Source organism: Sus scrofa, chromosome 18, assembly GCF_000003025.6.
Source record: "Sus scrofa isolate TJ Tabasco breed Duroc chromosome 18, Sscrofa11.1, whole genome shotgun sequence".
Lineage (NCBI taxonomy): Eukaryota > Metazoa > Chordata > Mammalia > Artiodactyla > Suidae > Sus > Sus scrofa.
In genome coordinates this window covers 52,479,514-52,492,655 of record NC_010460.4, presented here as the reverse complement: position 1 = coordinate 52,492,655, position 13,142 = coordinate 52,479,514, and the positions used below count along the sequence as shown (strand labels likewise).

Below are 13,142 nucleotides of genomic sequence, written 5' to 3'. Positions count from 1 at the left end.
GCTGTCTAATCTTGTTCAGCAGAACCAAGTTGTTCAATAAAGTTTGAGAGTCAGTGCAGACAGGCTACGCCCGGCCAAATTATTGACAGAAACATACTGTCCACCATGGCAACAAGCAGAAGTCGGCTGCAAAAATGTAAGCAAACAGCCCAGTCCTCCAGAAGCATCTGCCAATGGACTTGAACAGCCAAACACAAGGGGACTGTTCAGGCCTCTCTCCCTTCAACAGCTGCAAGCTCAGGGGGTCACCCTGAGACATGCAATTCACAAAAAAGCTTCGGGAGAAAATGATTTTCAAAACCCTCACTGGAACCCCACTGTGGACCGGCTCCCTTCTGCAGATCTGGGCTCCAGGGAAGTTCAGGAATTCCTGCTCCAACCCCCCCGCAACAGCCGGGCGGGGGGGCTGCCCCCCACCCCCCACATGCCACATGCCAGTTTTGAAACTGTCCCAGATTTTCCAAACTCATCCCAAGGCAACCCACAGCGCATCAGGCGCACTGAGTGCCATAAACTCTCGAAACTCCAAAGCGGCTTCACCGCCAGCTCCGTGTAGACCAGTTACCGCGAAGTAACGTGTTGGGGGAAGCGGGACCCAACACACACTCCCCGTGCATTTGCCCTCAAACTCCTGTGGGATTTCTCCTCGCAGCCCAGGAAACTTGCGCTCCTGCGCTCGGACTGGAGACGAAAGTTCCAGATGATCCTGCAGGTACAAAAAGCAAAACCCTGCACCGCCTCGCGCACTAGGAAGGACCCGCCGTCCCCCGGACAAAACGAGTGGACGAGGAGTTCCTGGTGCACGTGCTCCCCTTTTGGAAACGAGGGTGGATTTCAAGCGGTCCCTGAAATCCCCTTTTCATGCCATCACACCTCTCTTTCCCCAAGACTCAGAAGACGGACAGCGTAGGAGAACAGATACTTACAGTTCCGTCCGGGGCTCTGGCTAGCTACTTTCTGCAAACTTCCCCTGGTGGGCTTTCTCCAGCGGCACAGACCCCTGGAGACACATTCTCGGAGTCTCCCTGCCTCCCTGCCCCGGCCCTCTCCCTCTCCCAGGCCGTGCTGCTCCCATTAGAGGAATTAAAAGTGGTTGGAGCCATGCTAAATTTAACAAGCTCATTAGTATTCTTTCTGAGTGCTTCCGAGTGAACTCTCTCTATTCAAGCCGCTCTCTCCAGCAGAAGGGTCAGGCGGCTAATCATTAAATCAAACTAATGTCACCCTATCACAATCAGCCCGAGAGAAGGAGGGTTTATTATTTCAGTTTATGCTAAATAAACGGTTTTACAAATGGTCCCCAAGCAAGGTCAATAGCAGCTTCAATTACAAGACAAACTTAACAAGAGTTGCAATAAACCAAGGACCCTGTATTGACTGAGGAACAGGAACCACGCTACATATGGCCACTAGCAGGGCTGTACAGGAATGCATCTTGGAAAATAAAGGAAGAGGGGGCGCTTCTTTCTTTTGCCAGAATTTGCGACTGCACAGCGACTACTCATTCACCCCTTTCCAACCAGCTAGCCGTTCAGCTCAATTCACCCCACACAAAGGCTGGAGCCCAGACCTCAATGGACCGAGTGAAACATGTTCAGAACTAGGCTCTCTATTGTGACTGCATTTCTTAACATCTTTTCAAAAAGCGGAGAATGCCTTGAGGCTAAAGGAAGAAACAGGCTAATGGTGAATTGGGAATTCTGAGCAAATTTCAGAGCCCTTTCCTCCTAGCTTTTGAGGTTGAAAGCAAGCTCTTTCCTTTCAAGTTTCAAAGTCCTTTTTCCTCCCGCAGTGTCACAGAAGGATTTGAAAAGAAGGTAATTGTGCTCGCAGTCTCCCTGATCAGAGCTTACGTCCTATTTCTGGTATTTCGGAATACTTCTTGCAATAATAGTGCATAGAGCTCAATCCCTTAACCGGCCTGCACTCTGCAATTGCTCATTAAATGAACAATTGCGGGTATAAAATGCCTTTTATGTTCAAGGTCTGGATATAAGATAAGCATTCTAGGACTCTAAATTTGGTTTACTAAGGAAACTCTCCATCATTAAATTACAAACCTGAAGTCAGAATATCAGGCTTTCCCAGAAAAGTGGCACTCAGATTTCGGGGAGCCCGAAGGAAGGGCGGATGGGGGGAGGGAAGGAGGCCACGAAATGCTACGGGAGGGGGAGAAAGAGACTGGATATTCAGATTTCCAGCCAAAGGGGATTCGAACAAGAAAAGCACATGTCCGTGCTGAATGAGTCCTGAGTTCGGGAAGCCTCAACATTGCCGTGCTGAATGACAGAATAAAGCCATCTTCTAATGGATTAAAACACAGGTCTGAGTTTCCATCCACAGGCAGGGGCTGTTCCCGACCCCTCACCTGCAAACATGGCCCCCTTCCTGAAGGAAAGAAACGAGCCTTTTCCGCCATGGACCACTTTATCATTCACAGCATCTCACTTGATCCTCACCAGAGCCCGATGCTGCAGCAGGACAAGGGGCTGGCTCCAGCTTCCTGCAAACAGACACTCACGGCCTTGGGGAATCAGTGAGGTCAGAGGAACCCTGGCCACGCCTGAAGCCACACAGTCCTGTCAACAGCATGAGAGGTCTGCGCCTGGGCAGGTTTGGGCAAGGAGGCGTGCAGCTTGTCCCCGCGCCCAGCCTTCACTCCCACGACCACCGGTGAAAGGGGAAACAGAGTCACCGTAGTTTCCTGCACAGACATTTTCAGGTCTCTGACGCTCTCCCATGAAGTTTTTGTCAACATAAATTCACTCCTGGGAAATACCCAGAAGGCCCAGGGACAAATTTACAGTGAGACATCCAACCTCCGGGTCTTCGTATCAGGGAGCGTCCTATCCACACCGGCTGCGCTTGCACCGGGAGTGTGTGTGCAAGTGCGCGCACACACACACACACACACACACACACACACGCACCCTGAGCCCACTGAGGCTCAGCCATCAGCATTTGGGTGTTAACCACAGTTTATAATGTGCTTCCGCGAGCCTGAGGCCCCACCTTCCCCTTCTGCGCAAGAAACAGCATCGTCTTCTGCTTTCCTCCCAGCAAATTGCCTGGCTGTGTTTGGAAAAAGCATTATTTCATTTTTTCCTATTATGCGTTGGTTGCCTCTTGTCAGCTTTTATTTCGGGGGCCATTTACATTCTGATGTTCTTTGCATAAAAACCAATGGAACCCAAGTCCTCGCCTCCCTGTTTCTGAATTCTAAGACTCTGACCAAAGAGACGTCAGCAAGGAAAAGAGAGGAGGCGAGATGTTTTCACAAGCCCTGCAGGATGATGCGGGGGCGGGGGGAGAGTTCCTGTAGTTTTCAGAAGCAGAATCTTGCCTGGTTCCATCCTGACTGCAGTTATGCCTAAGCCGGAACGTCTAGAGCTTGGCTTCCAAGAAGAGATGCAAACAATGCTTCCCCCCAAGAACCCTTCCAACGCCCCTGGGGTCAGGCATCGCCCTTGTGTGGCTACACAGACGTCTCCCACTGACAATGACGGATGACAGAGGGAGTGGCCCGGATGGATCCAGAGAGAGCTCGCCCCTTTGTCTGCAACCTTTACACCACAGCAGGGCCTGCAACACAAGAGGGCTGCAGGAGGATGTGCAGCTTGGGGGAAATTCAAGGGGCCACCCTCCCTCAGTGACCACGGGCCCAAGGATTCATGGGTCCCCCCGCACCGCCTCCTTTCATCAACCAGGAGGAGATCCCAAGGGGAGAAGAGGGAGAGGAGAAAACGCCCTGCGTCAGAGCAGTCTGCGTGCCAGGACTCACTGAACATTCTGGCGTTATTTCTGCCAAAAGACAAAACACAGCCGAGACCGACCAACATGCCACCAGCCCTTCGCCAGAAACTATCTGCTCGGAAGCGTCCCCAAACTAAGGCAGCTGCTGGCGTCACTCCCTGCTCCTCAGCTTCCAGAGCTCCACCCTACTCCAGAAGGGGCTCCTGGGATGGGAAGAGGGGGCAGAGCCAACAAGAAGAGAGTTTAAATAACCCCGAGAGCAAGCCTGTCACGGCTGCGAGCTCCTCTGCGCAGAGAGCTCTCAGGTACCAGGGCAAGCAGCCTCCTGCCTTTCTGTAAAAGATCACACAATGAGGGCTCCTTGCCATCTGGAAGACCAGGAGCCGCTCACACCATCAGCTCGTCTGAGGCCTCACCAGGCACACGCCCTGTGGCCCGGAGGGATTCTGTTCTCTCTCCTCTCGCCTGCGCGTGGGATCAGGGATCAGACGTCCAAGCCCTGCTCGCCCTGCAAGGAGGCTCCTGGGCCTTGAAGCCACGGATGGCAGGGAGTCAGCCTCTGTGACTTGGTGGAGCAGCACCCGGCCACAAACCCAACTTTACTAGCCTGCTTTCCAAGTTCCAGCAGAAAGCAGTGGCCCGGCCCTGCCTCTACCTGGCAAGAGAGGGAAAAAAGAAAAAAAAAGAGAAAAAAGAACAGACCCAAACTGGACCCTGAGAGCCCCTGCAGAGTCTCCCTGCAAAGGCGAGAGGCTCTTCTTCTCCACGAGCTCCCGAAGCCCCTTCCTTGAATGAAGAATTCAAAAATGTCATGAAGCTTCTTCTATTAGCCTATTAGTTGCTAGTCGCTGCTTACACAGAGTGAGTTAATTAGTGACTTCAAAGGCAGTACAATAAATTCTCAGGAGGCCCCAATTTTTTTCCTTCTGCTTAATAGCGCATTTATGCCTATCTGAGAATAACAGTCTCAGGAACATTTAGGTATTAGAGATTTCTTTGAGAACTCGGTTTGAGCCTTTTACAAGCGGAGAATGAGAAGTCGCCCTTCCCTGCTCTGCATTTACAGACCTGAGCAGTTAACATTCCATAATGAGATCCCCAACCAGCCGTCCTCAGAAACAGTGAAACCTCTGTTCACAAGGCCGGTGTCCAGGCTGCCGCCGCCGGCTGCAGCCTCCGGTGGGACCAAGCCTATCCCTCTGGAGATCTACCCTGGGCCCCGTCCAGCCGGAGGACACCGCCTGCTCCTCCCTGGAAAGCATGCAGGAAGAAAGTCTGCGTGTGGCAGCTTCTTCTGGCCGCAGGTTTGAATAGGGCGGGTGTCCCAGGTTTGTGCCCCACCCCATCCCCCCAACATCAAAGTCCCATTTCCTAACCCCTCCATCATGTTTTAAATTGCAGCAGTGAACACAAATTTAACTGGCTTCATCTGGTGTGTTTATGTTGCATGGTTTTGTTTTTAGAAGACTGGGTAATAAGAAAGCCTGAGCATATGGCGGTATTATATTTTTAATAAAATTTTAAAGACCATGCTTACTCTGTGGCAGAAATCAGACCCTCCTGGAGTGTACATTTAAATATCAAGAGAATATCATTACTGTACAGAAAGGAGCTGGAGGCTCCGCCCCCACAGGGGCAAGACTGGGGCTGGTGAGAGGGGCTGCCTCTGCTGACGCGGCCTCCTCCTCCAGGCAGGCAAGGCCAGGCGCTGCCTGGGTCAGGGCTCTACCCCAGAAGCGCCTTCGAGCCACTGCCCGCTTGGACCTCAGCTGCAACAGGTGCCATTGAGAAGCCCAAACGAAAATAGCCCCTTTTGAGTCTCCACGCTTTGACTGCAGATGAGCCCTCTTCCAGCTACTTGGCCACACAAGTCTGCAACTGCTGGAGATAGTTTCAAGGAAGAGCTCAGACGCCATCTGCGAGTGAAGCAGGAAGGGTCACAAAACCTGGTCTCCCCCAAAGCCCACGTTCAGGGTCACAGCCAAGACACGGTGCTTCGGTATCCCAGCCGCTCTCCTCTCCACCGACCAGCCAGAGGCTGGACTCATCACCCATCTCTTCCGAAAAAGACTGGAACCAGGACACAGCCAGACCTTTCTTCTGGCCTTTTTTCCAGCTTTCCAGGCACATGCAGGAGAACTTCATGACCCAAAGCCAGGGGAATGTATTTTTAATTTTTGAGAAGTCCCAGCAAAAGCAATTAAGGAAACAAAAAGCCAAATTCATCTACCTTCCCAAAGTACAAGTAATTCTCATCTCATTCATTCTGCCCACTAATTCTCCTTTTTTTGTTGTTGTTGCCATGCTTTGCGACCACAGCAGCAACTCAAGCCACTGCAAGAACAATGCCAGATCCTTAACCCATGAGCCACAGGGAAACTCCTTTCCTACCAATTCAAATCTATTCACCAGGTACCAGTGAATGACCGCTAACATTTGCTTCCTAGGAAGTAGAGAGGCTTCATCTGTCTTACTTACTCTTCCCTGTAACTTGGTCAGAAAGACACTGTCATTCAGCTCATCTGCCAGATGAGAACACCCTGGCTCAGGGCAGCTGGGTCACGTTCTAGGTCACAGAGCCTGGAGCTTAGGTGCGCAGATTCTAAAGCCCCCACTTAAATCTCTGGCTCTTGGACCTCCAAACCTAGTGATAAGAAAAAGAGCAGAAATCTGAATTTGAAGGTGGTCTGCGGAACCTCACATCTACCCATGGATCACATTTAAAAATGTAATAAGAGCCATCCTTGGCTCGTGGGCGTTCAGAAACCAGGTAGCAGGCTGCATCGGACCACATTGGAGGCCGGCCACTACCCGCAAAGAGCGTATGCACCTTTGCCACAGGGCCTACACCCCAAACGAGGAGAAATACTACAGGAAAACTGCAGAAGGGACAACCCTGACGGCAGGGGAGGAAAGTGTCTCACACTCTCCAAATATTTCCATGCTTGGCTGTATCAGAGGTTCCCACTTCAAGGGTGTATCTTCAGGGAAAAGACTGGAGAAGAAGACAGTTTATATTCAAGGATACTCATCACCGTGGTATCGACGGTAGGGCAACCCAGTTAACAAAATAAATGTCCACTCTCTTACGCCAGGATGAGAACTCGACCCAGTATTCCGTGAAAGTCTATGTGGGAAAAAACATCTCAAAGAGAAGGGATGTGGTACACGCGTACCTGAATCCCTGTGGTACAGCAGAGCTGAGCACAACGCTGTAGGTCAACTCTGCCGCAATGAAACCTTAAAAACAGGAAAATACACTGATGTCACTACATCCAGTACAATCGAGGGCTTTAATGAATATGGGAAAGAATTTCACTGAAGTCTAAGAACTGCGACATGCATTACACGCCAAGCCCATGAGCTAAATACGCCTGTGATCCTCATTTGCACAGACACAAAAACGAAGGCATATTTATCCAAGAAAACACAGCTGGGAGGAGACGGAGCCTGAACTGAAATTCAGAGTCCCCTCCCTTACCCAGCAAACCACCACGCCTCCAAATTGTTTTGAAGGATCCAAGTTTTTGGAGGAAAGAAAGAGGCCAGGAAGACACATATACACCTTTTTTTTAATCATTAAAAATTGCACCAAATAACATGAAAATATTTCCCTGGATTATTTTTTCTTCATGTTTCCATATTTCCTGAGCATTACAGAGTGTAGAAGGAGCTGATTTATTTTTCTCCTGGTTCCAATGCTATCCTAAGTAAGACCCTTACAGTAAATACGAGTTCAAACAAAGTATATAGAAACTGAAAAATTATCCTACAAATTGATCACCTGTAGTCTTGTTTTAAACGATGTAATCCGTGTCTTAAAACCAGAAGTGCCTGCTTGGTTACTGCTACACCTATCGATAACCCCTCGCAATGATATTAGGCTTTATGGAGACGTCAATAAATCTACTTCTTGAAAATGACATGGCTATTTTGAATTTTTTCATACATACCTACATGCAAGTGCCTTTCAAACAAGTACCAAAAATGCCCTAACTTCCCTTTCTGTCCAACTCGGTAACTCATCTTTCACCAGGCCACCCCTGAAAGCTATAAAGGGAACCGGTGTTAGCAGGATCCCTATCGCCGTGGCTCTTTCTCACATTCACTGAGCACGTACTTAAAGCCAGGCCATGGGCCAAGTGCAAAGACAGGAATCCCGCTGATGGCCCACAGGCTACCACACACACAGTCTCCCCACCCCAGTCATCCAGAGAAGCATCCTGAGGCTTAGCAAATTTAACAAATCTGCTTTAAGCCAGACTTCAGATAAGTGGCCAAGGGGCTGGGCCTTTCTCATCTATTATATTCAATGATTAGTAACCGCTGCAAAGCGTTCACACCCAAATGTTCTGAAAGCTGAACACGGATGCACTGTTTCTTGATACACATGTGAAGATAAAGGTCACTGCCACAACTCCTGCCCTTCTTCCTATAAAGGTCATCGGGAAAGGATACTTGCGAGCCGTCAAATGACCCATCATCTTTCCAGAGGGTCTCCAGGTTCTGAACAGCTATTTTTTTTAAATAAATTTTACCGGAGTGTAGTTGACTTACAAAGTTGTGTTAGTTTCAGGTGTACAGCAGAATCCATCAGTTATACATATGCATATATCGGTTCCTTTTCAGATGCCTCTCCCTCAGAGGTTACTGTACCGTGTTGAGTAGATTTTCCTGGGCTATACAGTGGGCCCTTGTTACCTATCTATTTTATATACAGTAATATTCCTTTGCAAAAATAGCTGTGGGGTGGACACAGGAACAGCTACGTCTGCCCAGGACCATTTACCACCATCTTCTGGGGACTGAGGTGCGCGTTCAGATGCCAGAAGCCACCTGAGTATTTGGTTTGCGTTCAAGGGCACTAGAGTTGGAACAGTTTAAGCCATACATAGTTTATGGAAAGGGACCCGTCGTTAAAGAAGCCTACGGGTTATGGAGAAGGAGGGACAGCTTGCACTTGGAAGCAGCTTTACCTGGATTATTTACCAACAGTTGAAAGGCCGTCATGTGGCCCCAGAGCGAGCTCGCCTCCCACAGGCTGGAAAGCAACATGCAATGAGTCAATAAAAGCAGGGTCATGCTAAGCAGAGACCTGCTCCCCAAGAAACATGATTATCCAATTAGAGCGAATTTAAGAAAGTCCTCTCTTTTTTCAAATCAAGAACAAAACCAGACTCCTTCTTAAAATGCACTATTAGGAATTGTAATTGTTCCTAAAAGCGCCCGATAGAGTTCCATCTCTGCAATATGAAAACTAACAAGCATCTTTTCAATTTCTTTTAATGATGGGGTATGCAATAAAAATACAGCAGTGCTTCATTCAGCCAAAGGAGCTGAAGCAAAAAGAACCAAAATAAATAAATAATAAACTTCACATGGGCCGCTTACCAAAAATAAAATCCTTCCATTCCACCTTTTACGGGGGGGGGGGGGGGGGGCACGCAGCAATATTGAAAGCAAAAATTTCTCATAACACAACCCTTCACTTAAAAATCACTGCCAGGGGCTGGAACCAGGGCAGGATGTTATTTCTTTTTCAATTTACTTTTTAATGTTTGGGTATTAATGACATCATCGGCCATATCGTATGTATAATAAGGCAGCATGGTATAATAAAAGCAGTGGGAAACCCTAGGTCCCAGACTTGCCTCTAGCACTGTATTGGTGTGTGACCCCGGGGAACTTACAACACATCCGCTTCTCACATAAATGGGCAGAGGATAAGACTTGCCCCGTTCACTTGCCAGGGTTTTCTGGGGGTAAAAAGAATAGCACATGAAAGGGTCTTGTCAATCACGGCATTTATGAATGCCGGGCTCCGCCACTGTTCTCTGCGTGATTGGTCTGAGGTTAATGCCGAGCAGGGCTGGGCGGTAAGCAGCTGAGCTTCCAGGGCCAACTCTGCTGTTGCACTGGCTGAACCTCAGGCAAGTCACAGAATTTCTCTGGGCGGCTGCCTTCCTTCCCTTCTATAAACTGAGACATCACCAATCCGGTCCACTCCACTTCTTCATAGGTGTCCTAGGAAAACAACGGAATGATACAGAAAAGCACTCCAGAAGCTCTTAAGAGGACAAACGAGGACACAACTTCAGCAAGAACCAAGCTGGACCTCTTGGGAGAGAATAATGGCTGCCTCACAACCAAAAAAGAGAGTCCACGTTAACGACCTGTAATTACTCCTGGCCATCTCTTTGATCCACTTCTCTAATGGATCTTGGGTCCGGCTCATAATTAACATTTGCAAAGTCTGCCTCCTTGAAATCTGCATTGAAAACATCCGCCTCTTCTCTCCTTGGTTTGCTGCACTGACTCGAGGCACTTGACTCTCTCCAGGAAAGCCATGCGGTGTTTGTCCATCGACCATACTTGCTAAAAATGATCAGGCCACTTCTCTCAGGACGGTCACGGGCAACCTCCACCCACTGCCTGTTTCTGTCTGGCCTGTGTGCTAAGAATGGACCGTACATTTCCAAACGGCTGGGAAACGAATCAAAAGAGGAAGAATATTTCATGCCACGTGTCCAAATTTCCGTGTCCATGCATAAAGTTTTATCGGAACCCAGCCAGGCTTACCCATTTTTGTATTGTCTAGGGCTGCTTTCTCCCTGCCAGAGCAGAGTGGAGCATGACAGAGACGAAAGGGCCCGTGCAAATTCTAAAATATTTTCTAGAGCGCCCTTTCCAGAAAGAGCATGCCATCTCTTGACTTACCCGTTGCAGGACATGCTAAGAGCACTTAGCAGTGACACGCTGAGGCCCACCTGGAAAAAACACACCAAAGAGAAGGCAGCCCCCTTTTCAAAGGACTAGTACTGATGCTTCCAAATCTTCAGTTAACTGTGAGGTGGATATACAAATATCACCCTGCTTTACAGGAAGGCATCCAGCTTGGAAAAATGAACTTCCCCGCAAGTCAGTGAGCTGGTCATCAAATCGGTTCCCTAGGATCCTAAACCTGGCCAGTCTAGACAGTGGGGAAGGGAGGGTTGGAGGCTTATCAGCCTAGAGGTGGAAGACATTTCCTGACTGTGTCCTCTCTCAACGTGCTACGTATTGGGAAAAATAACCGATTTTAAATACAAAATCAGAGCTCGGTCTTCTTCTGCAGCTTGGGCTGTGCCTGCGGTTGTCTGACTTTTGATCCTTTAGGAGCAAATCACAAAACACACAAGTACACATCCGTCAAAAGGGCCACGTCCTCCCTGGAAGCTGAAGGAGACCGTTTCCCACACACCCAGCCCCTCGATACGCCTCTTTTAACTGCAAGGGAGGGTGCCCCTCTCCCGAGCCGCATGTGACCCCTAATGAGCTGTTTCTGAAGGCAGGATGACCCAAACTGGCATGTTCTTCTGTTGATAAGGACAGAGGAGGCAGCGGAAGCGTCATGTGTGCAGAGAGAGCTCCCTACCCCACCGCACTGGAAACCTCCTGACCACAGGCAGAAGCAAATTCAATCAGGATTCTGAGAGCGTGTTTCTACAGCTAATGCGAAAAACTGCATCCAGGGGCTTCCCGGCTGGCAGAGCCAACATAAACAAGGCCAACTGGCCTGGGTCAGCTGTTCTCCACATGTAATCGGTACCAGGGCATCCATGTCAAGGCCTCTGTGCCCCAGTAAAACGGTGCAAACTAATGGCTGCTGCCCTGATGACTGTGGATTTTTCTAGATGTGGGAGCATCTGGGAAGAGAAACACAGTCCACAGGGCTGGGGCAAGGGGCCCCGTGGACTGTGAGGTCAGCGTCAGGAAGAGCCTAATAGACTTGTGGTTGCCAAGGGGGAGGGCGGGGGAGGAGGAGGGATGGGGAGCTTGGGGTTAACAGATGCAAACGACTGCCTTTGGAATGGATGAGCCATGAGATGCTGCTGTGTAGCACTGGGAGCTGTGTCTGGTCACTTATGATGGAGCAGGATCAAGTGAGAAAATAGAATGTGTACATGTATGGTCATCAGGCTGTATAGTGAAAAAAAACTGTACTGGGGAAATAACTATTAAAAAAAGAAAAAGAAAAAAGAAAGGGGGGTGTCCCCGTTGTGGCTCAGCAGTAGCAAACCTGACTAGTATCCATGAGGACACAGGTTCCATCCCTGGCCTCACTCAGTGGGTTCAGGATCCAGCATTGCCGTGAGCTGTGGTGTAGGTCACAGATGCAGCTCGGATCCGGCATGGCTGTGGCTGTGGTGTAGCTCCGATTCAACCTCCATAGGCCACAGGTGCAGCCTCACAAAGCAAAAAAAAAAAAGAAGAAGAAGAAGAAGAAGAAAGGGAGCTGCTTCAGTTGTTGGATATGAGAGTACGGATCTAAAGGAGGTTTGGACAAGGTCTGGTTTGGGAAAGTCTTCGCCGAGTCTCCTCTAATTCAGGCTCTCCAAGAGGCCGGTAAAGCTCCGCCTAACCTCTCAGGGACACATCCACCTGCCCAGCGCAGTATCAGTCATCACTCTGAAGCGCCAAGACATGGCATCTTGGGTTTGAGGACACCTGTATGGTTTTTGTGTGTTTCCTTTTGCACATTTCTTGCTTCTTTCATTCACATCTTGCTGACACAAGTGGAAATTCATATTTCTTGGCAGAAAAGCTTCATGTTTCCTGCCAAGCCGTTCAGATAAAAATTCTTCCATCCTCCCCTCACTGCCTGGTCCCGTTCTCCTCAAGCCCTCAAGAAGAGTTGGAGGAAACAGCAACCAAAACACATAATCCAGGCAATTTTATGGTGCTTGACAATTTTATTAATTCTACTGGGTCCCTTTAGTCTATTCTATAATTTGCAAGGAAAGGGAAAAAAATACTAGCATGGTCCCGCTAGGGAATGTAACATCGCTTCCCTATAAAACGAATGTATCTCACAGTTCATTCAACGGAATATTAGCAACCACTGTGACTGGAAGCCAGAGAGAAGTCGCCTCCCCTCGGCTTTGAAGGAGCCAACAGCTCACAGAGCGACGAGTGAAAGCAAGCTCCTCTTGACGAGTCTTCCTTCCGATGCGTTACTGGCTCTGGACTCCTGGGGAGACACAGCCCAGGAGAGGGAGAAGGAGACCGTTTTTTGTATTTTCAACCTAAACTTCCTGGCTACCCCACAAACCTCTCCAATGACAACAGGATATACAAGTTACGGATCTGCCATCCAAACCCTGATTCTGTGCAAAAGTAGCCTCTTTCTGTAACAGTTGGGCCGTAGTCTTCCTTGCCAAGGGCCTCGTAAATCACTTGGAATGAAACCCAAACAGGAACGTATCTCGACGCACCTGCCTTCCTTGCATTCTGCTCCTCCTTTGCCCCAAATAAAAGAGCGTTCTTCCAGCTCACCCCTGACTGTCACATCCCTCCCAGTGCCAGGAAGGAATCCTCAGCCCCTCAGCAACTCACCTCTTCCATGGAGC

The 13,142-nt window shown here is 49.2% G+C and overlaps 1 protein-coding gene across 4 annotated transcripts in view; it reads right to left on the bottom strand.

The window, feature by feature from the left end:
- The window catches only part of GLI3 (GLI family zinc finger 3), a 294,444-nt gene that overhangs the window by 205,251 nt on the left and 76,051 nt on the right, over nt 1-13,142 (bottom strand). Inside the window, exon 1 of one of the 4 annotated variants that reach the window (XM_021078946.1) lies at nt 927-9,169. The exons of the other annotated variants lie outside the window; for them this stretch is intronic. The gene's annotated coding sequence lies outside the window, so the exon portion shown is untranslated. Of the gene's footprint in view, nt 1-926; nt 9,170-13,142 lie in introns of those variants that run through there. 4 annotated transcript variants of the gene reach the window in all.